Raw genomic sequence first — 22,608 nt, 5'->3', positions numbered from 1 at the left:
TGGTTCCCAAAAAGGATGTGGCCAGCTAAGGCCATTCCCTGCATGAGTTCGCCATGAGCCATGGGCCTTTGGCTTCCTAGATGGAAGACTTGGCCATGGCTGGTGATGAGAGAGGGTACTAGCCCCCCTAAGTAGGTCAACTCTGGGATGCTGCCATGGAGGACAGTTCCAAGAGTGTGTCCACTACAAACCACGGGGTCTAGACCTCTAGAGCAGAGGTCCGGGCCATGGCCAAAGGTGGACGAGGGTGCTGGCCTTTGACACCGACAAACTCATGATTTTCATGATTAATGTGGCTGTTGTGGGCCATTCTATGAGTGAGTCCACCGATGGTGCGAGGAGCCATTGATTCCTTCTCAACAATCGAGAGTGCATGACTGTCCCCTACCTGGCGCGCCAACTATCGGTGTTTTATAAACCAGACTAGTAAACTTATACGATTGTTGTGCTGCTCTAGAAAGACGATGGTAGCATCCAAAACACATAAGGATTTATACTAGTTTAGGCCAGAGCCCTATGTTCAGTTTCAGAGATGATCGAGTGCATGTTCCTCACTTGAATGCTCTGAAGTTCTTACAATGGGGGTGCAAGAATGGTGGATGAGGTAGGAGAGCTAGAGCTAGAAGATAAACTACCTGAAGGGAAGCTTCAGGAGTCCGGAGGTGTTTCCAATGAGAGAACTAATGGAGATGGTGCCTTGGCTGCCCTTATATAGAGTTTAGGGCCAGGGCAGGTACAAAGAAGAAGGTTCTCCCAACCGAGGGGTCGTGAGCCTGAGGGAGGAGGCTATCTAACTTGGCTTGCAAGCTAAGCTATCTTGTGGTGCACGTCCGTTCGTGGTTGTCATCATGGTCTTGTGCCCACATCATGGTAAGGTGTGGCGTGGTGCTACTGTGTCGGCCGTGGTGGTACTTGTTGGTATAAATTAACGCACATAGAATAATCCGCAAGCGCATGGATAATAATACCAATGTAGCACTTCACCGGGAGTAACCCAGTTTTATATCGATCTTAAGAAAATATGTGTGAGAATAACTAAATCTAATTTAACCCAACTTCACAATCAAGGCTAGATAATAGGAGTATAAAGGAGATCACAAAGGTCTTCTAGTTTTAACTTCGGTAAGCTTTGTCTTCTATTGTTCAATTCTGGGGATATTACTAAAGAAAACACAGGCAGAATATGTTTCCTATAGTAACAAGGTTCTACTAGGCCTACAAACAGGAGGTGAACTACAAAGAATTCAACAAGGTTATAAGAGTCACCCTCGTGAGCTACCACCGATCCAAAAAGTAGGGTACATCCATGAGTAACTGAGTCTAAGTACCATGCTTACACTATGAATACTACTTTAACCTAGGAGCTACAAGGATTAAAGTACTCAAAAGAGAGTCACAAACCTAAAGAATAATATGAACAAGATGCTTACTTGAATTAGAAGTCATTTACCAGAAAATCTCAGAAGCAAGCTCACGAAGAACTTGATTTCACCAGGGTACAAGCCATAGAGAGAGCACCAACAGGCCGGCACTTTCTCCAAACTCTTCCATCTCGCTATATCTCTGTATTTCTAATACAAGACTAGACCCTATTAAGAACTAATCTTCTTTTGATTGCTATCTGTTATCCTAGTGGAGATAGGAATTAGGGTTTCTGGCCCTCAGGCTCTTAGGATCATATGAATGGATGCCCTAGAGAGGGGGGTACAAGAAGGTATATATAGGGGCCTTCAAGCATCCTGGACCCTTGGATCAAACTGACTTAAAAGGACAATGTAGATCCAAACCCTATGGCGGTGGAGAACCGACGTAGCGAGGAGGGACAGACAGGGTGGTCCCATAGGCTGGCCATCCTGATAGTGGGGCTACCTAACCCCACCTATCAGTGGCACGAGCCTTGCTTTGGTGATTTGCCTTCTAGAGTCTTCTAGAGTCTTCCCACATAGGTACCGCTATGGAATTCCATGATTTCCTTTGACGAATAGGTCTTTCGCCGTTTTCTGATTAAATCCTGCTAGAAACACAGATTCACCAAAACTCATGGAATTTGTCAGTTAAAACCTCTAAGTCTATGTTGGTGATTCATTTTAGTCATTTATGCAAAGTATATTGACGATTTTTGATGTATGTTAACTACCGTCAACAAACTCCCCCACACTTAGGCTTTTACTTGTCCTCGATAAAAGGATGGATTACTTAAGACATAACCTTAGTTCAAGTCATCAAACAACATAAAACCATTCCTAGACATGCATGGTCTGTAGGATTCAATGTGTCTACCATGAAACTTTGGGCAGTTGAAGAATGGAACAACTTGAAACAGATCACCATCTTCCTTCAGTCAAGTCAATTGGAGAAACATTTTAGATTTTTTGAAAACAAAACATAGCTTTCCTTCTCCTTTTTGTGGTACTCTCAAATCACTCAATATATGTTGTATTTTTGGATCCTCACCAAGTCATTGATGACTTTGCCTTCTCTTTGCCTACTTCTAAAAGCTTATGTGGAGCTTAGGTAGGGATGAATATGAGAACATACTTGAATTGCATATGTTGTAAAGTCAAAACAAGGATCCAAGGAGAAAAATGTCATACTCTTAGATCAAGATGTTCATGTGCATAGATGTATATGGTGGCTAACCTAATTCTACTATGCTCCTTTAAACATATCTCTCTTGTTGAAACTTAGAAACACTTTCAAGAGAACATGGGCTATCTTATCTTATTCATCTTTCTTTTTTTAAGCAGGCATCTAAGTACCCATTGTTTTAAATATCTTGGACACTTGTCCAATTTTTCAATACTTTTTCTTTCTTTCATGAATAACTTTTGCATAGCCCAAGCCTCTTTTCTATAATTGAAACTTTTCAAGAGAGATACTTACAAGACTTAAAGCATTTATCCTAACAAACTTATTTTTGTGTTTATTCCCAGTGTAGGAGTAGAAATTTTTTGGGTGGATGAAAAATATGTTGTTGCGTACTCCCAATGTAGGAGCAGTAGATATATGTGGAGTGTACGTGATCTTGATCTTGGGGGCATGATAAATTTCTCAACAAGGTTCACAAGGTTTGACCAAACTCAATACAATGACAAGTAGTATATGTAGAAGGTTTCCTAGTCTATCATATCATCTATGGCTTTGGTAGGACATTGCTTTACCACAAAGGAGAGGTCTAGCTATTCTTTTAACTTTTTGAAATAAAATTCTCTAATAATAAGACATCAAGAATCAAGTTCTTATTATTCTACTATATTTCATTCCACAACAACTTAAGTAACATGGGGTCCCTAAAAATAAGTTCCAACAGTAGCATGACTTCCAGGAAAAGTATTATGTGAATCTATCCTTTAGTCATGACTGAAATAATCTTTCCTCATGTTTTAAAGTTGTTTATTAAAGGATTTTCAATTCGGTTCGAAACAGAAAGCGAAACATGTGAAAATAGATCATATGGGCCACAAACCTGACCGTGGACGAAGCATGAGGCGAGGCAGAGCTATGATGGGCTAGCAAACCATGTAGGAGGTCGGGTAGCCTGCCTCGGAGCCCAATCGGGTTCAGCTTTGGTCGACATGGTCCTTGGTTTATTACTTCCTGAATTTTGTGATTTGTGTGATCGAATTTTGTTCTGTTGTCACGGTGTGCTTCCCCCACACTTGTTTCTTGATTACCTTTTATGCACAACATGTGGAGACAAACACATATACAAAATAGAGAGCATGCAATAATAACAAGATTTATTAATATCATAGGTCACTTTATTACACAACCAAATCTAACCACAAACTTCAATTACTCAAACTTCTGAGCTAAGCAAAATGACCTAAACATTGACCTAATTGTGCCCTAATGATCCACAACCTAACTCTTAACTCTCATACTTCTCCTTGTTGACAACATAGCAACTTAAGATCACAAGCTCATATTCTAGATTCTTGGAATAAATGTGCTCCTTATCTATCCTAAACTACAGAGCGTGGGTATGGTCGGTGAGAGTTTTGACCTTGTCATGTAGCATGGCAATGGTTAGTCGTTGGTGCTTCTTGTCATTTTCTGGGACAGAGGGTGGCACCCTCTTCTTCTTCTCCTTCGGCAGCACGACCTTGATTTGCTCAGGAGCAGCATGGACTCTATCTATACTCAAGCGAGGCATGGCTGACTTGTACTTCGCAAATGTGACGTCTCCAAACTTGTTGGTCTTTATCCTAGTCAGCGTCTCGTTCACCTTTAGAGGAAGGAGGTTGATCTCCTTTGGGACCTTAAACTTTGGCACCTCTGGCTAGCATGGCTTGTCTTGAAGAAGTAGACACGGCGGCGGTGAAGCGATCACTGAACAACGGATGGCTTGGGCAAAGTAGGATTGGTTGGAAGGAATACGAGCTACTTCTCGTGGCGGAATGATGCTGAGCAGTATACGTTCTTCAACTCTATAGGGGACGATCTCTCTACCGGCCATTGGAACTAGGTAGGTGGAGAGCTTTAGTGCTGCTGGAGGTAGAAGGCTTTGATGGAATGACTATGGAGGCAGGTAGGGGCTCATTTATATAGGGGGGAACATCTTACAGTAGGGGCAAGATCTTATTCTTTAGGGCTTTGTAATGAAGGAAAAACAAATGCGGTGGAAAACTACGGGATAGCAGAAGGGAAGGTTCTAGAATACGCAAGAAAATTGACAGGAAGCGAGGCGACTGATAGGTGGGCCGGCTGGCCAAGAGGTGGGGACGGTCGGTACCACACCTCATCTTCTTGCGGGGGTTTTTCTCTCGGTGGTTTCTAATGCCTAACTAATCCCAAAAAAGATATTCTCGCGTTATGAAACATAAAGAGGAGGGCAGTGGTGTAAATCTATGAAAAAATAAGGAAACCTACCTCAGGCGGTTTTTAGGTTCAAGAAAGATCTTGAGTTGAGGACCATTTACCTTGAATAATGTACCTTCATCATTTTGAAGTGTTACCTCTCCATGGGATGAGGTGCTTATAACATTGAATGGTCCTTCCCATTTGCTCTGAAGTTTCCCATGCCGAAATAATTTAACCCTAGAATTAAAAAGTAATACCTTATCTCCTAGGGTGAACTCCTTCTTGATCCTCTTGTCATGGCATCTTTTTGTTCTCACCTTATATATCTTGGCGTTGTGATATGCTTTTTCACGCCATTCATTGAGCTCAAAGAGTTGCATCTTCCTCATGGTTCCTGCAGCTTCCAAGTCCATGTTCCATCGTTTGATGGCCTAGTGAGCCTTGAATTCTAGCTCAACAGGTAGATGATAGGTCTTTCCATAGACAAGTTGATATGGTGACATCCTAATTGGTGTTTTATAGGCTGTTCTATAAGCCCATAATTCATCAGGTAGTCTATCTTTCCATGCAATCCCCATCTCATTGACCGTCTTCTGCAGAATATTCTTGATTTGTTTGTTTGATGTTTCTGCTTGGCCACTTGTTTGAGGGTGGTATGGAGTAGCGATGTTGTGATGGATCCCATGTCTTAACAAGTACTTGTGAAAGTTCTTGTCAGTGAAGTGAGTGCCTCCATCACTAATCACCATTCTCAAAACTCCAAATCGTGAAAATATTGTTTCTTCAAGCATCTTCTTCGAGTTATTTGCATCAGCAGCTCTACATGCCATGGCTTCAACCCACTTGGAGACATAGTCAACTGCCACAAACATATATTCATAGTTCTGTTTACACCAGAATTTGGAAGAAGAATCTCAGAAGCTTGAGCGCTCCCAAGATCATGTCAGCAAGGGATCAATTGCGTGCAGATCAAAACCAGCTGATTCAGATGCAGCACTAGAATCGGCTTTCTTCAGATAGCGCCAGCAGATAACGACAGAAGCTATGATTGGCGCTGGGACGAGACATGCTGGACTCTACAAAAAGGGAAAGATTAGAGTCCAAGTTATCTTAAATTAGGAATGTTTTCATTCTACCAAAGATTGTATTGAGTCGTACTCGAGTAAGGTTCATTTTAGGCTCTGGGTATAAATACCAAACCCCGGCTATTGTAAATCATCAACCAATCAAATACAAAGTCAATTACTTTTTTCGGCTCCGGCCACCCCTTAGGAGTAGGAGTAGAGTAGATCTCGGCGAGTTCTTCAGCAAGTACGGCTGCATCGATCCGGTTGACCTCCACTGCTTGTCTGTAAGTATCATCATGGTTTATACCTCTGTTCGTATGGCTGCATCGATCCGGTCGACCCCAACTACGACTCTGGTATAGGCTAGTTATCGACTCTTGTCTAATTCAAGTATGGCCTGTGTGATTCTGTCTCACATCTCACTGCTTGAATTAGATCAAGGTCAAGTTATCGGCTCTACCTTAGCATGGCCGTCTTTGGTAGATTCATTAAGTTACTGATATTGCTTATTGCTTTCATTGTTTATCTAATTACAGCAATATCATTCTGTCCGATTGAGATTGATCTAGATCAGCCTTACATCTTGTTTAACTCATTGTTTGCTAATTTAAAACAGATCTAATCTACATCTTAAGCGACGAGTTATGTTTTTATTGGTTGTTTTGCGTCAATCTTAATCATGCATAGCGTACGGTTAAGGCATGTTCGATCTTGAGTAGATCTATTAAGCTAATGAAAACCGTTCCATGGCCCGTCATCATGGCCTATGGGATTCTGCCTCTCACCCCACTGTTGGCACCATGGAGCGGGGATCGTTAGTTGGTAGACCCGTTCCTAAGAAGGCATGACCTTAACTGTGCGCTATGCCTGAATCGGCTATTTAGCCGATATCGAATGCTTTGACGAACAGTTCGCATTACGAGATCATTGAAGTAGAGATAAGTTGAAAGATATGTTAGCCCCATGATCTTGTTATTGTATTATGGCCTGCATGATTCTGCCTCATGCCCCACTGATATTAGTAATGAGTTAGGGTCGTCGAGTCTATTGTTGTTTCTACGGTCTGCATGATTCTGCCTCAAGCCCCACTGGTCATGACGATAGATGAGATCTAACATGTTCATTAGATTTATCTTTATTAAATGGTGAAGTGATGTTGAATTGTTTCTTTATATAAAAAGGAGTTTGGTTACTTATAATCATTGGCTCAGTACAAACTGATCACCGTTGATACCTTATTGCCATTGATTAATATTTGCTTAAATAACATTTATCTTGAATGATAACCGATTCTTCTTATACAACCCCATAAGCTTTAACTGATTCATTCTTGTAAATATGCTGGATCGACTATTTAGTCGATCTCCTCTCATATCGGCTCTTAGAGCCGCACATTCGGGACTGTCTGGCAACACCGACATGTTCTGCCCTTAATTACTGATGAGCTTTCTCTCCTTGTCAATTGTAGGGTCAAATTGACTGGCACTTTGGGAGGATTGCGTAGGATCGACCACCCTTGCGCTGAAGCTAGGCGGATCTGCTCCATCGAGCGGACCCTTCCGACTTGCTGTGTGTGTCCTCAGCATAGAGACAAAAATTTTGTGTTGACCCATGTTTCTGGCACGCTTGGTGGGACCCCACAATCGTCATGGTGGTTGACAACAATGACAGCATCCTTATGGTACATTATGAAGACCTACCTGGCGAAGATAAGGATACCATCAACAAAGCTATAGAAGAATTTTAGAAGAAGTGTTTGCTATCCTACACCAAAACGCGTGATATCACAATTATTCAGAAATTTCCACTACCAAGAGTTCTACTACACGGGTAGACAGATATGGTTGAAGCTGAAGACAAGCGTTTCTTTATGAAAGCCATAGACAAGTCTGTTCATGATGCCATATCAAGCCGCAATGAAGCTTTCGTTGACGCATTTCACAACGCCATGAAACAGGCGATTCATGGAATTCCAGTTGGTCAGGTTGGATCGACTTGTTATAATATTCTAGATCCGTTGACTCAAGGGACTAATCAAGTCGGTACCAGCCATCAAGAAGCAGTGCCAGCTGGTAATGGTGACGTCCAGACACTTTAAGGTTCATCTGAACAAACTCCGGGTACTGCTACAAATCAGATATAGTACAATCCTAGACCATCAGTACAGCATGTGCAGCAGCCGGTGGTGCAAGGTCAAAACCAGATGATCAATTTTGGCACATCAGGCCACATACCATCGTCGGCTTAGAAGATAGCACCATCAATTCAAAGGATCCATAGACATATAGATCCTTATATCTATAATCAGAGACTTCAAGCAGCAAGCCAGTAAAGGACCCAACAGATTGAGATTCTACAAGGCTATCACTATGGCACAGATTATAACACCCTCCACATGATACCAAATCCAGGATATCAAGGCACGTGGGATTTCAATCCATAGATGAGTCAGCAAGTACTGACAAATCCAAATCCGCAAGCTGACAAGTTGCAGCTCAAGGTGACTGGAATGACTTTTTCATACAAACGCCCATATCCAGAATGGTATGATTTGGTCGCTCTTCCTACAAATTACAGGCTCCCAGAATTCACCAAGTTCACTAGTCAAGACGGTACAAGCACAATAGAACATGTCAGTCAGTATCTTACACAATTAGGCGAAGCATCAGTTGAGGATGCCCATCGAGTTCGTTTCTTCTCCTTGTCCCTATCAGGGCCAGCCTTCACTTGGTTCTCGTCACTACTAGTCAACTCCATTGCCAATTGGGCTGACCTGGAGAAGAAATTTCATACATATTTTTACACTAGGACTGGAGAGAAGAAAATAACCGATTTGACAACCATGAGATAGAGGACTAATGAATCGGGCACTGAGTTTCTTCAGAGATTCCGAGAGACTAAGAATCTATGTTTCTTATTGAGCTTGGCCGATGATCAGCTAGCTACTCTAGCCGTCCAAGGGATGCTACCAATGTGGAAAGAAAAGCTGCTAGGACAAGAGTTTGATAACTTGGGACAATTGGCTCAATGGGTGGCAGCGCTCAATAGCCAATTCCAGAGTATGCGTAGAGATACCCGATTCTAGAACAGCACCATAGTAGCCGAAGCTTATGATCCATACTCAATTGAAGACGGCTATGAAGATGAAGAAGAGGAGGTTGCTATAGCTAAATGGAATTGGGGCAAGAAGACAGTAATGGTGTCAAATCCATGGGGAAGAGGAGTCAAGGAGAGCTATGACTTTGATGTCACAAAATCAGACAAGCTCTTTGACTTCTTACTTGAGAAAGGCCAGATCAAATTGCCAGACAATCATGTTATGTTACCCCTGAACAGTTGAAGAATAAGAAGTTCTGCAAGTTCCATAATGCTACTTCTCATTCCACTAATGAGTGCAGAATTTTCCAGCAGCATATACAAAGGGCTATTCAGCAAGGGAGGCTCAAGTTCGATACGCCTCGGAAGATGAAGGTTGATGATAATCCTTTCCTAGGAGATTAAAATATGGTTGATGTTGGGATATTCAAAGGAAAAACTAAGGTCCTAACATCGGCCAAATCAAGAAAAGCTGGAACAGTTGATCCCAAGATGCAAATATCGGTTGATGAATACAGAGAGATTAGAAAACGTCGTGATCAGCAGAAGAGCCGATATGAGCAGGGGAAACGTCAAAGGATGGAGTAACAAAGCCACGAGTCACATCTCGGATCCTGTTGAATAAGTGGTGGCGGCAGAAAAGAAAAGATTATCAACGATGGCTAGAGGATCAAGAATATCAGCATCAATTGGAAGAAGAAAGGTATGAAAGGAAGCAAGCTGAATCGCACTAGAATTGTCCTTTCTTCAGATACTACTGGAATAAAGGTTTGAAATTGCCTACCAGACATGATTGTCCATAATGCAGCAAGAAGGCCAATGGTGCCTCGAAGGATTGACAAGAAGACAGAAGAGAAGGGTGCAACGCCTAAGGAATAAAGAGATGGAACAGGCTCAGGCATCCGGTAAAACTCCAGTATAGCATGCTAAACAAATAGCCGATAGAAAACAACCATCGGCTAATATCCAAATGGCTTTTCTACTACCATCGGAGTTCAGAGCTCCGGCAGATTAGGAAGTTTATTCAGACTTCGATGAATCGGAGTATGAAGAGATAGTTGCCAAGTTAACGGTTGTGCAGCAAGCAATATTTGATAAGCCAGTCAAGCATCGGCACTTAAAGGCTTTATATATGAAAGGTTTTGTTGATGGGAAGCCGATGAACAAGATGTTGGTGAACGGAGGTGCTTCTGTCAATCTTATGCCTTACACCACTTTCCATAAGCTTGGCAAGGGACCAAGAGATTTACTTGAAACTGACATGATGCTTAGAGACTTTAGAGGTAATACATCTAAGACTCGGGGGGCAATAAATGTCGAACTGACGATCGGGAGTAAGACTCTGCTCACCACGTTCTTCGTCATTGATGGAAAAGGGTTGTACAGTTTGCTCCTCAGTCGTGACTGGATTCACGCAAACTGTTGTGTGCCATCGACCATGCATCAGTGTGTGATTCAATGGCATGGAGATGATGTCGAGGTGGTTCATGCAGATGAGTCTGTGAGTATTGCGACATCCGATCTAGTGTTTTGGGAGCTAGGAGAATTTGAATGCCTTTCTGGCAAAACATGGGAAGGAGGCTTCATTAGGATTAATAATGAAGGCCAATAGCTGGTTCAAGCAATCGGCTCTGAGAGTTTGTTTCGATCAATAGTCGTGGCATTGCGTCGGTCATTGAGTTAAGGAAAATAAGCATTGAGTCTTAGAGATGGGTTTAGACCGACACACGTGAATGCTGAGTTAAAGTGTAAGTGCGATTTAGAGTTAATGGATTTCTTAAGAGAAGTTCTATTTCGCTTAATAAGATGCTTGACTTGGATTGATCGATTGGTTGATCTTTTGGAATGAAAAATGCATGAAGAAATGTTATCCTAACATCTGGATCTGATAGCCGATTCGTTCTCGGCTCTAATAGCTGATACCAGGAGTATCGCCTCTAGTTCAAAAAGTGAAAATCTTCAAAGACAGCAAAAGCTGATATGATATGTATCACCTACAGAGCAAAAACAAAAAGAAACATTCACAGTCATGCACGAGGACATTGCAATGAGGTGCATTTATGAAAGAGAAGCCTTTGTTCATTGGTTCCCCTAAGTACAAACTAATCAAAGACCTTATTCACCACATCCTGAGCGGATGTGATGTCCACTACGGCCTCCGCTGCCATGGTGAATTCTTCAAGCAGGTCCTCGTGCTCCTCAGGGCCATCGCCTACTGGGAAACCAGTCTCCATGGCATGGAGCTCGTGCCCCATCCAAACCTGCACTGCGGTCAGTGCCACTGATGCGCCGTGGTGAACGCCGTGGAGGGTGATTTCCTGAACATGGGCCGAGATGTCTTGAAGACGAGCGTCGATAGAGGAACCCCGAGCATTGACGACATCCATGGTCGTGCTTGCCACCAGATGGAGAGACTCCAACTACGCCGTCAGGGCTGGTGATCATAGAAGAAGAAGAACTATCAAGATAAAAATAGTCAAGATCAGAATAAAGACGTTCCTGAGGCTCATCGTACCTGCCACCACGGCATCTGATTTAGTCAGCCATGCTCGAGCGGCGTTAGCCTCTTCCTTGGCTGCATGAAGAGCGGCCTGGGAAACCCCAAGATGGATCTCCAGTTGGCCGATCTCCCAGGTCACCTCAGAGTAACGGTTCTAGGCCATCCTCCACTCATGAAGGTAGCACCAGGCGTCGTCGCCGTTGTAGGAATCGGAGAAGTCCTATGACAAGGCCGGCATAGAAGATGCGGCATCAGAAGGCCCACCGGCCCTAGGAAGGGGACGGAGACTGTCATTCACAACAAACCTGTAGGCGAGTCAGAACTATTCATTATCATAAACAAGAAATGTCAATCTCACCTCATGCGCCGAAGATGCTGGTTCATCGGCATATTCTCTTCTAGGATTTCCTCCGCCACACGTTTGCCTCGGTGGTCTTCATCGGCCATGAAGAGTGATCGGATCTATGAAAGGGAGAGAGAAAGGGAGAAGAAAGAACCGCTATAGGGTTTTTAGCAGGCGGAGAAGAGTAAAGGAACAGTTATGGATGGAGATGTGTTCAAGGTAGAAGCCATTGGCTAGTATTTGAAGACATGAAGCGAAGGGACGGATGCCTCAAAATGCGTAAAAGGCAACCGCAATTAATCGGAGGTGAAGCGCCACTTCACCAATGTCGAAGAGAGTACAGCATCAGATGACCGAGGATAGAAGATCGAAGGGCTCTTTTAAATGAAAGTCGTGTTTCCAGACTTAATTAAATTAAGATCAGGAGTCTAGGATCGACTGTATCGAATTGGATTTTTGGCCGAAACAAAAATGCAATTGAACAACAGGGAATACGGTTGATTCTACACAAGCTGATGATCTCAAGGTTGATTCAGATAGCTCAACCTATTCTGACCTTAACCAGCAGTTCCTGTTTCTCTTGTTGGATGACATCAGGTATCTTCGCCAGACTGGACTTGTGACAATCAATGGCAGTAAGATTCTGGAAAAGACCTAGCATGGACTATGTTTGAGAGACAAGAGCAGAGGAGCCGAACGATTTACCAACCGAAGACTACAAGAATTTTGTAATGGACAACTCAGAAGATTTGAATTACTTTTGGTTGCGCACTCTCAAAAACTTTGAAGCCGATAAACTAAGGATTGAGGGCCAAAATTAAGCAATTTTCTGAAGGAGACTTAGTCTGGAAAATAAAATCGCCGATCGAGTCAGGGGGCAGCAGATTCGGTGAAAAAGTCACCCAACTAGGAAGGACCTTATCGGATCAAATGTTATGTGCCTGGTAATACTTGTATTCCGAAGATACTGAGAAGGGAAAGGAAATTCGGCAGAGCAATCAAATAGGAAATATTTAAAGGAATATTACCCTAGCATTTGGATTGACACTTAACAACTGATTTGCTCGGCCGTCAGTTTTAATAGCCAATACCAGAAGGGTATCGTTGCTAGCGAGAGGGTAAACATGAAGGGGTGAAAGCTGGTACAATGCGTATTGATTATGCCAATAGAGTGATGCGTACAAAATGAAGCGCAAAACAAAGGGAAATCACTCAAAGCAAGAAAGTTGTTTGCTAAACACCAACTATTACAAGCTATGGGCTAGAAAATACTTTGCCTACTATATCATCGGTTAGGGTATTGAAAGCTACAAAGTTGGCGGTGCTCATAAAATCCTCAACTAAGCGTTCATGCTCCCCAGGGTACGTTGCGTCTAGAAAGCCATGGGGAAGAAGCCGAAGATTATGACCCGAACAGGCTTGTGCAGCAGCCAACGCCGTGGCGGCTCCATAACGAACTCCATGAAGGGCGACCTCCTTGACATGATTTGGGATGTCGTGCAGGCAAACCACTGGAATGGCACCCCTAGCATTGACGAATCTCGCTGCATGATCCGTGGCTAATCGAAGACTCTCCAACTGAGCGGTCAAATCTAAAACATTCAAGAAAAGAGTAATCAGAAGTCTTGAGGACGAAATCAAGGAAAAAGAACAGAGAAGTAATGGCAGACATCTCACTCATGATTCTAGGTTCGGCCCTGGCCAACCTTTCTCTCATAAGGCTGATCTCGGGGAATGATCGATCTTCAATCATGGCCAGAGCCCATTCCACTAGGGAGAGGTAGTTGGCTAGATGCTGGTCAGTCTGATCAATGGAGGCCTGCAGATCATCGTTGCTAATCTATCACCTCAAATGACGAGGAAGCTGGCGGTTGAATGATGCCAAAGATGACCCCAAGGGCTGGGCGGAGCTTGCCCTTTGATCCAAAACGATGGGAACGCCCCAAGATGCATCCTCTTGACGACAAGGGCATTGACGTGATGATGTGGATCTGTTGAGGGCTTCTTCAGCAGACCTCTTGTTGTTCTCCATGACCTCGAACCCACGGAAAGGCAGGAGATATGCTAAAGACGAAGAAGGGTTGAGGCGAAGAGGGTAGTTTTTCGACTCACAGCCATAGCCCGTATATATAGCCCGGGAGAGCGAGAAGAAACGATTCAATGGAGATGTGAAATTGAAATTGGAAATGGAAACGGATCAGCACTCCAGAAATTCAGGGGACGGATAACGAAGAGATAATGGACTCAAATTTATTACTTCTCCAGATTACAGAATATCGTGGGGTGGATGCATTGACCAGAGATTAACTCACCAAAACTTCTTTGGATTGAAGGGAGTCTGAATTTCCACATGGCCGAAACTCATTGTGAACCCAGTTGCATCGGCCCATCAATAAAGTTATATCTGAGAGAAAGAAAGGTCGCCTGCCTAACATATGCTCGATAGATTTCTCAATAAATTGGGGAAATATAGGAAAGAAGCCTGAGGCTTTCCCGGTCGGGGTTTGGAGGAGCAACAAGGGGAAGGTGATCACACATTCTAGCCCTCGCACACACTAAGAACAGCTTTGTGAGCATGGAGAGAAGACTCAGGTGGTATCACAAGAATTCTTCTAACCGCAATAACTGGTCTTCTTGCTCAACGAGGCGCCAGGATAAGTAACACAATCACCCTATGCACAAGAATTCTTCTAGTCGCTCAAAGACCTTCATAACAAAAGGGGCAGACCATGGAGGGTCTGGCGGAACTAGAGGCACTCGAAAAATTAGATGAAAACAAAGCATGGCTGAATTGTTGAGTTGTTCTCGCCAAAGTCGAATGGGTATTTTATAGCCGGCCTGGGAAAATGAATCCAAGTACCCGTGAAACAGTGATGCTCTTGTAAGAAGTTTTGAGGCATAGGCTCGTGAATGGACGCAAGCAGCGGCAAACAATGGGCCTCGGATCAAGGTTCTCTACCCGTGACTATGGACCAATCAGGGATGCAGACATGATAATTTTGGAACAAAATTACTTTTATCCCAAAATTGGGGGCATGTGTTTACACCAGAATTTGGAAGAAGAATCTCAGAAGCTCGAGCGCTCCCAAGATCATGTCAGCAAGGGATCAATTGTGTGTAGATCGAAACCAGCTGATTCGGATGCAGCACTAGAATCGGCTTTCTTCAGATAGTGCCAGCAGATAACGACAGAAGCTATGATTGGCGCTGGGATGAGACATGCTGGACTCTACAAAAAGGGAAAGATTAGAGTCCAAGTTATCTTAAATTAGGAATGTTTTCATTATACCAAAGATTGTATTGAGTCGTACTCAAGTAAGGTTCATTTTAGGCTCTGGGTATAAATATCAAACCCTGGCTATTGTAAATCATCAACCAATCAAATACAAAGTCAATTACTTTTTTTGACTCGGCCACCCCTTAGGAGTAGGAGTAGAGTAGATCTCGACGAGTTCTTCAGCAAGTATGGCTGCATCGATCCAGTCGACCTCCACTGCTTGTCTGTAAGTACCATCATGGTTTATACCTCTGTACATATGGCTGCATCGATCCGGTCGACCCCCACTATGACTCTAGTATGGGCTAGTTATCGACTCTTGTCTAATTCAAGTATGGCCTGTGTGATTCTGCCTCACACCCCACTGCTTGAATTAGATCAAGGTCTAGTTATCGGCTCTACCTTAGCATGGCAGTCTTTGGTAGATTCATTAAGTTACCGATATTGCTTATTGCTTTCATTGTTTATCTAATTACAGCAATATCATTCTGCCTAATTGAGATTGATCTGGATCGGCCTTACATCTTGTTTAACTCATCATTTGCTAATTTAAAACTGATCTAATCTACATCTTAAGTGATGAGTTATGTTTTTATTGGCTATTTTGCGTCAATCTTAATCATGCATAGCGTGCGGTTAAGGCATGTCCGATCTTTAGTAGATCTATTAAGCTATTGAAAATCGTTCCAAGGCCCGTCATCATGGCCTGTGGGATTCTGCCTCACACCCCACTGTTGGCACCGTGGATCGGGGATCATTAGTTGGTAGACCTGTTCCTGAGAAGGCATGACCTTAACTGTGCGCTATGCCTGAATCGGCTGTTTAGCCGATATCGAATGCTTTCACGAACAGTTCGCATTACGAGATCATTGAAGTAGAGATAAGTTGAAAGATATGTTAGACCCATAATCTTGTTATTGTATTACAACCTGCATGATTCTGCCTCATGCCCCACTTATATTAGTATTGAGTTAGGGTCGTCGAGTCTATTGTTGTTTCTACGGCCTGCATGATTTTGCCTCATGCCCCACTGGTCATGACGATAGATAAGATCTAACATGTTCATTAGATTTATCTTTATTAAATGGTTAAGTAATGTTGAATTGTTTCTTTATATAAAAAGGAGTTCGGTTACTTATAATCATTGGCTCAGTACAAACCGATCACTGTTGATACCTTATTGCCATTGATTAATATTTGCTTAAATAACATTTATCTTGAATGATAATCGATTCTTCTTATACAACCCCACGAGCTTTAACCGATTCATTCTAGTAAATATGCTGGGATCGACTATTTAGTCGATCTCCTCTCATATCGGCTCTCAGAGCTACACATTCAGGACTGTCTGGCAACACCGGCAGGTTCCGCCCTTAATTACTGATGAGCTTTCTCTCCTTGTCAATTGTAGGGTCAAATTGATAGGCACATCTCAAGAGGATTGCGTAGGATCGACCACCCTTGCGCTGAAGCTAGGCGGATCTACTCCATCGAGCGGACCCTTCCGGCTTGCTGCGTGTGTCCTCGGCATAGAGACGAAAATTTTGTGTTGACAAGTTCTTTGACTTTGGAAACGGTCCCATGTAGTCGATACCCCAGACATCGAAAAGCTCAATTTGGAGGTTGGTGGTGAGTGGCATGGCATCTCTTGAATTGATGGTTCCATGCCTCTGACACGCTCCACACCTTTGGATGAAGTCCTTCGTATCTTCATACATGGTTGGCCAAAAAAATCCACTTTTCCAGATCTTTGAATGAGTGCAAAATGCACCATAATGCCCTCCATATGGTGATGAGTTGCATCACTCTATGATTTTGTTGCCTTCTTCTGCCGTTACACATCTTCTGAGTAGGCCATTAGAACAGGCCCTATCCCATATGTGGTGACGACTTCCATAGATGAGATTCCTTTTGTTCTCCCCTAGGGGCACATAACCTGCAACCATAAAATTATCAATATTCGTATACCAGGGGTCAAATTTTGTGATCTTGAAGAGCATGTCGTCCTGAAGGGAATTGTTGATGGGTAGTTCGTACGGATTTTTAAACTGCATTCTGGACAAGTGATCAGCAACAGAATTTTCTACTCCCTTTTTATCTTTTATTTCTATGTCAAATTCTTGGAGTAACAAAATCCATCTTATTAGTCAAAGTTTAACATCTTTCTTAGTGAGCAGGTATTTCAAAGCAGCATGATGAGTATAAACAATCACCTTAGCTCCTACTAAGTAAGATCTAAATTTATCAATAGCAAAAACAACAGCCAGGAGCTCTTTTTCAGTTGTTGCATAATTAAGTTGAGGTCCTGTCAGAGTTTTGCTAGCATAAGCAATTGCATGGTGCTTCTTATCTTTTGTTTGTCCCAAAACTGCTCCCACAGCATAATCACTAGCATCACACATAATTTCAGAAGGTAGCGACCAATCAGGGGGTTGGATGATTGGTTCAGAGATGAGTGCTTTCTTAAGAATTTTAAAAGATTTTGAGCATGCATCATCAAATTCAAAGGGAACATCCTTGGCCAAAAGATTTATAAGAGGTCTAGCAATATGTGAGAAATCTTTTATGAAGCGGCGGTAAAACCCCACATGACCATGAAAACTACAGATCCTCTAATATTTATGGGAGGAGGTAATTGTTAAATTACTTCAATTTTAGCTCTATCTACCTCTATCCCTCGTTCGGACACCAAGTGTCCAAGCACTATGCCTTCTCTAACCATGAAATGACATTTTTCCCAATTAAGGACTAAGTGCTTTTCCTCACATCTTTGTAAAACCTTGTCTAAATTTTCAAGACAATCATCAAAAGTTTTTCCATAAATAGAAAAATCATCCATGAAAACTTTCATGATTTCTTCAATCATATCAGAAAATATAGACATCATGCATCTTTGGAAAGAAGCTGGAGCATTACATAGTCCAAAAGACATTCTACAATAAGCATAAGTTCCATATGGATATGTAAAGGTGGTTTTGCTTTGGCCATCTGGATGGATCAAAATCTGATGATAACCTGAATATCCATCAAGGAAATAGAAGAAAGTGTGATTTGCCAGTCGCTCCAACATTTCATCAATGAAGGGCAACAGAAAGTGATCTTTCTTTGTTGCCTTGTTAAGTTTTCGGTAGTCAATACGCATCTGCCATCCAGTGATGGTTCTTTGGGGGATTAATTCATTCTTTTTTTATTTTTAACAACAGTCATGCCTCCCTTTTTAGGCACAACCTAAACAAGGCTTATCCACTCACTATACGGAACGGGATAGATGATCCCAGCATGCAGGAGTTTCAAAACATCTTTCTTAACAACCTCTCTCATCGCATTGTTAAGCCTACGTTGTGGCTCCCTAGAAGGTATAGAGTCAAGATCTATAGGGATGCGATAGGTGCAAAGAGTAGGACTAATTCCCTTAAGGTCTTGGAGCGAGTAGCCAAAAGCAGAACTATGCTTTTCTAGGACAGTAGCAAGCGTAGGGATTCTTCCTGAGAGAGTTTGTCACTTATGATCACAGGAGAATCCTAATCATTATTGAGAAAAACATATCTAAGACCAGAAGGCAGGGATTTAAGCTCAATGGTGGGCTTAGGTGGTTCCAGCAATTCATCTAGAGGTTCAGGCTCTATAGGATTTTCCTCTTCCTCCTCGACAAAGAACTGGCCATCATCTTCAAGGTTAGGTTTGATCAATTTATCAAGAGATGCAACCTTAACCTCTTTCATTGTGTCTTTCTCGGGAATTAGCTTAGTCTCAGCATTTAGATAATGAGTAATGGGTATAGAAAGCTTAAAGTTTTTCCCGAGACTTATTTTCAACTTCCCCATTTGTCCTTCTTAGATAAGTCTTTCAATTGGTTGTCCTATCAATAGGTTGAACTCCATGACATCAAAGATATAAAAGCTCAAATGAACCTTGGTTCCTTTTACCTAGATAGAGAGGACATAAAGTATTCCCAAACTTAAGAGAATGTATCCTGAAAGACTTTTCAATAACTTTGTTGTTGGGGTTAATGACATGTATTTTAATAAATTATGAGCAAAAGATGTAGACATGATATTAACACCCACAACTAGATTATAAAGAGCATCAAAAGGAGCTTTGTTATTTTGGCAATGAATAGATATAGAAGGTGAATCTAGATGAATCACATCAGAGGAAAGCTCTAATTCTTCTAATCATTCATTGCTTATAATGGACAATAGCTCTTTCGTTGTCTTTTTAAGGAAAGCTTCCTCAGAAGGGTCTATGATTTCTTCATTGGATGATGATTTTCTAGGTTTCTGGGGTCTCCTCATAGTATGGTAATTCGAGGTATCTCCATATTCATTAAAAAGTTCATCCTCGAATTCAAGCATAAAATCTAAAATTGGAGTTTCCTCCTTTTCTGGTGGTTCGGGATTTGGGATAGCTAAAGTTGGTGATGGGTTAGGCAAAAGTTCTGGTTCAGCTATCTAGAATTCCTCCTCTAGTGGCTTCTTTTCTACTTCTTTAGGAGTGTTCTCTAGAATTTTAGCAAGAATGCTTCTCCCTGAATTAGCGGAGACATGCAAGAACGAACCTCCTGAGGCTATATTAAGATGCTTCGAGGTTTTCCTATCAAGGCCCATATAAAAGTGTTGATGAAGAATGGGGTCTTGAATGGCAATGTCAGGGTCAGTATTAATAAGAGCATTAAAAAGATCCCAAGTCATGCCTAGTGATTCTTTTTCTTCTTGTTTAAAAGTTAGAACCTCTGAATGAAGGTTGACTACTCTAGAGATGAGAAAGAAATGCAAGCAAAAGCTAGAACGCATGGCTTCCCAATCTCACTGCCTACTCCCTACGGTGAGCTTGTACCAACGTTTAGCTCTTCTCGTCAAAGAGAAAGGAAAAAGCTTCCATCATTAGGTTTCGTCCGACATGCCTGCAATGCGTAGGCATACATAGGTTTGCTCAAATTCAGTTAGGTGGGAATAAGGATTTTCATCGTCTTCGCTAAAAAGGATTGATCCCGGACCATGTTGATCAAACACGGGCACAGCTCCTAGCCAGGTGTTAGGATAGGCTTTGAGGATTCTAGTGGCTCTAGGCATGCGCTCATAGGTGCAGCGTATTGATGGATAGGGGTGGATGCTAGATCCATGGTAAAAAGAAAAGAAAAAAAGTTAAAAGATAAAAGAATAATTATACAAGGTTAAGCTAGGTTCGAAGTTAACTCAGCAACCGTTTCTTCGGCAACGGCGCTAGAAATGCTTATTGGTATAAATTAACGCACATAGAATAATCCACAAGCGCATGGATAATATACCAATGTAGCACTTCACCGAGAGTAACCTAGTTTTATATCGATCTCAAGGAAACGTGTGTGAGAATAACTAAATCTAACTTAACCCAACTCTACAATCAAGGCTAGATAACAGGAGTATAAAGGAGATCACAAAGGTCTTCTAGTTCTAACTTCAGTAACCTTTGTCTTTTATTATTCAATTCTAGGGATATTACTAAAGAAAACACAGGCAGAGTATGTTTCATATAGTAACAAGGTCCTGCTAGGCCTACAAACGGGAGATGGACTACAAAGGATTCAATGAGGCTATAAGAGTCACCCTCGTGAGCTACCACTGATCCGAAAAGTAGGCTACATCCAAGAGTAACCGAGTCTAAGCACTACGCTTACACTACGAATACTACTTTAACCCAAGAGCTACAAGGATTAAAGTACTCAAAAGAGAGTAGCAAAAATGAAAGACAATATGAACAAGATGCTTACTTGAATTAGAAGTCGATTACCAGAGAATCTTAGAAGCAAGCTCAAGAAGAACTTCATTCCACCAGGGTACAATCCATAGAAAGAGCACCGACAGGCCAACACTTCCTCCAAACTCTTCCCGCTCACTCTATCTCTCTATTTCTAATACAAGACTAGATCTTATTGAGGACTAATCTTCTCTTGATTGCTAGCTCTAATCCTAGTGGAGATAGGAATTAGGGTTTCTCGCCCTCAGGCTCTCAGGATCATATGCATGGATGCCCTAGAGAGGGGGGTACAGGCAGGTATATATAGGGGCCTTCAAGCATCCTGGACCCTTGGATCAAACCGACTTAAAAGGACGGCGTAGATGCCAACCCTAAGGCGGTGGAAAACCGATGTAGCGAGGAGGGACAGATAGGTTGGTCCCACAGGTCAGCCGGCCTGATAGTGGGGCTGACCGGTCCCACCTGTCAGTGGCACAAGCCCTGCTTCAGTGATTTGCCTTCTGGAGTCTTCTAGAGTCTTCCCACGTAGGTACCGCTGTGGAATTCCATGATTTCCTTTGGCGAATAGGTCCTCCTTAAGGGTTTTCTGATTAAATCATGTTAGAAACATAGATTCACCAAAACTCATGGAATTTGTCAGTTAATACTCCAAAGTCTATGTTGGTGATTCATTTTAGTCTTTTATGCAAAGTATATTGACAGTTTGTGATGTAAGTTATCTACCGTCAATAGTACTATAGGCATGGTGGTGGTTCGCCAACTGTCCTGTGCGACATGGTCTCCATCGTGGCCTTCGTCATTGCCTCCCGATCTCCTGGGGGCATCATATAGGAGTTGGTAGCTGCCCCCAGGTCATCGATTGCTTGGTTAGCTTGTGGAGCTGGTGGCCACGATCCCGAGCTTCGGGGTCGTGGCTCCCGCCAATTTGGTGGCCTCTAAGTCAAGGCCTCTGTCGTGGATCCCATCACGTAGTGGGTAGAATCGTACATGCGTCTCATTGGACCGTATTTGGAAGGCGGGTTGTTGTACTGACAGTCACCGCCGTTCGGTGTTGTCTTGTTCGTGTTGCGTGGCGCAGAGATGGCGTCTGACCGAACCAAGGTGACCCCTGTCCCCTCGGTCCTTGCGGGGTCAGTGCGGTGTGCTCTCTCCTGTTAGAGCAGGCACGCTTGGCTAGGTTCGACCTCTCCCCGTTCCTCCAGGGGTCAGGACAGGAGAGAGGTCGTGAGTTTCTCGTGTGTCGTGCGGCTAAGGCGAAAGGGAGAGGTTATGGCCGACCTTGACCTTAGCATCTAGCATGGTCTGCTTGGTTTAGCTGGGCCTCGATCGTTTGGGCTCTCGCTAGCTGATGTATCGCGGGCCGCTTAACCTGCTATCTAATCGATGCCTTGAGACACCAGGGGATCATGACCCCGACAATACCCATGCCGTATTTCGGTATTTCGATTCGGTATCTCCTATATATTGTGTATTTCTGAACCGGCGTGTAGGCATGCCTCTTTGGATTGGCCTGCCCAGCCCTTTCGTCTGTGTCAATTATTGGAGGATCCCTGCCATAGTGACTATATTCTGGACCAAGAATCATGTCGACATATATGCTGCAAATGTAGTACACATATCAGTGGGCGTACATTATTGATTGTTTTCTGTTGGTCAGCACGCCCCTGCCTTTTGTTCCCTCCTTTGATCCTTTCTCCTTTTTCAGTGGACACTTAACGCTACATGTGGACAAATATATGTATTGTGGGTGCATCAGAATTCGCTGAATGCATGCAGGATGCATGCT

The sequence above is a fragment of the Miscanthus floridulus genome, chromosome 3 (assembly GCF_019320115.1).
Source record: "Miscanthus floridulus cultivar M001 chromosome 3, ASM1932011v1, whole genome shotgun sequence".
In the NCBI taxonomy this organism is placed as follows: Eukaryota; Viridiplantae; Streptophyta; class Magnoliopsida; order Poales; family Poaceae; genus Miscanthus; species Miscanthus floridulus.
Note: the sequence above shows the minus strand (reverse complement) of the source record.